The sequence below is a fragment of the Vigna unguiculata genome, unplaced genomic scaffold, assembly GCF_037176805.1.
Source record: "Vigna unguiculata cultivar grain cowpea cultivar isolate G323 ecotype 2 unplaced genomic scaffold, ASM3717680v1 ptg000048l_ERROPOS249277, whole genome shotgun sequence".
NCBI lineage: Eukaryota > Viridiplantae > Streptophyta > Magnoliopsida > Fabales > Fabaceae > Vigna > Vigna unguiculata.
Genome location: NW_028196689.1, coordinates 42,501 through 45,000, shown reverse-complemented (window position 1 = coordinate 45,000; position 2,500 = coordinate 42,501).

Sequence of the window (2,500 nt, the reverse complement as noted above, 5' to 3'; positions counted from 1 at the left end):
TTGGTGGGGAGTTTTGTGAAAAAATGAAATTCGTGGTTTTTGAGATGTGAGGGTTGGAATGGCCTCCAAATGCCCCCAAATGAATACCATGAAAGTCTTGGTGCACGAAAGTTTTGAGTTGGTTGGGTTTTGCACATGGGCAAGGTTGGCGGTGCACCACGGCATAGCTAAATGGCTTGGTGGGGAGTTTTGTGAAAAAATGAAATTCGTGGTTTTTGAGATGTGAGGGTTGGAAAGGCCTCCAAATGCCCCCAAATGAATACCATGAAATTCTTGGTGCACGAAAGTTTTGAGTTCGGAGGGTTTTGCACATGGCCAATGTTGGCGGTGCACCGCGGCATAGCTAGAAGGCTTGGTGGGGAGTTTTGTGAAAAAATGAAATTCGTGGTTTTTGAGATGTGAGGGTTGGAAAGGCCTCCAAATGTCCCCAAATGAATACCATGAAATTCTTGGTGCACGAAAGTTTTGAGTTCGGAGGGTTTTGCACATGGCCAATGTTGGCGGTGCACCGCGGCATAGCTAGAAGGCTTGGTGGGGAGTTTTGTGAAAAAATGAAATTCGTGGTTTTTGAGATGTGAGGGTTGGAAAGGCCTCCAAATGTCCCCAAATGAGTACTGTAAAAGTGTTGGTGCACAAAAGTTTTGAATTGGATGCATTTTGCACTTGGCCAAGTTGGTCGGTGCACCGCGACTAGATAGCTTGGTGCCAAAATTTGTCAAATTTAAGACCTTGGCCAAACTGAATGAAATTTTGTGGGGAGGTTCCTGATATTGTTTAGTGGTGGACTGGAAAAAATGAGGTCGAAATTCGAAGTCTACATGTGCTTTTCTATTTTTCCCGATTTTACACATACCCGGTAAGTAAAAAAAATAAAAAAAATAGTTCCCCTTGGAGAAAAATTATGAAATTTGGTGAGCAAGGAGATACCATTATTCTACGAATTACTGCAAAAAATCGCATCAAAATTCGAAGTGTAGCCCGAGATATGGACTTATGTCTGCTCAAAAAAAGTGTATCTACTTGTACAATTTTGCCTTTTGCATATTAACCTCTTATAGGGGGGGAGTGCTCCTTGAGCCGGCCAGCTCCACACTGGCAGGTTTTAAAGGGAGCTTGATGAGGCCTCCCCCCTCACGTGGTGCGTGCGTTAGCATGTTTATCATGGCACAACTAGCCTCTTCATAGTTGTTGAGCTTTATTAATACCAACACACGGTCGTCACTGATCGTTGGTTAGCTCGGCAGCTAGTCCCTCGGATATTGTGGAAAGTTATTTTCATGCCTAGCGATGCTTGACCATGCGTCACTTGATGTTTCCATTTGCTTGCTTGCCCATGGTAGGTGGGGGGTGGACCGTCTTGTGGTGTGGTGTCTTGCGAACGTGAGGGTGTGTGAGTTGTAATCGAGATGCACTTGCTGGCTGGCTCCATGCCTTGCGTATCGAACGGTCAAGCATGCATCTCTTCCATTTTCACCCGTTGCCTTGGGTGATATTGGTTGATCAGTCCCTGTGTTGCCTACCCACTAGACGGTACTTCTGTGGTTGCTTCGAATTCTATCTTTCCATCACGAAGAGGTGTTGGAGGATCCTAATGTCACGCACGTGTTCCATCTAGTGAAACATCTCAGTGATGCACGTGTTGTGGCTAGTTCTTTTGGATGCGGTGCATTATATGAACTCGGGTTTACTTTAGCGACCCAGTTAACATAATTCGGTTGTGTCCCTTGATTGAGACGTTGTCCTTGAACTTGTTGTGAGCAATATCGTTCTTCCACAACCCGTCGTCTTGAGTGCGATGGAAGGCAAATAAGATGTGCTTTGGCATGTCATGCACGTACTCGATTGCGGGAAGTGTGAGAAAGTGTTGTTGACAACCCGTGGGAAATGGAATGTGGCAAATCGTGATGAGCTCTTCGTGGATCTGCGAAGAAGACGACCTTTGGGCCTATTGGAAACGAGGGAGGCGATGTTGAACTGCGAAGAAGATGGACTTTTGGGTTGTTTGAATCAATGGGAGGCCACGCGAGAACTCCGAATACTATGGACTCTTGGGTTGTTGGAAGCAACGGGAGGCCCCGCTAGAACTCCGAATACTACGGACTCTTGGGTTGTTGGAAGCAAGGGGAGGCCCCGCTAGAACTCCGAATACTATGGACTCTTGGGTTGTTGGAAGCAAGGGGAGGTCCCGCTAGAACTCCGAATACTACGGACTCTTGGGTTGTTGGAAGCAAGGGGAGGCCCCGCTAGAACTCCGAATACTATGGACTCTTGGGTTGTTGGAAGCAAGGGGAGGCCCCGCTAGAACTCCGAATACTATGGACTCTTGGGTTGTTGGCAACGACAACTTGGGGGGATGACACTGGAAAAGAGTGAACTAGGCCAAACTGCGAACAAGGCAACTTGGGGGGATGACACTGGAAAAGAGTGAACTAGGCCAAACTGCGAACAAGGCAACTTGGGGGGATGATGCTGGAAAAGAGTGAACTAGACCGAACTGCGA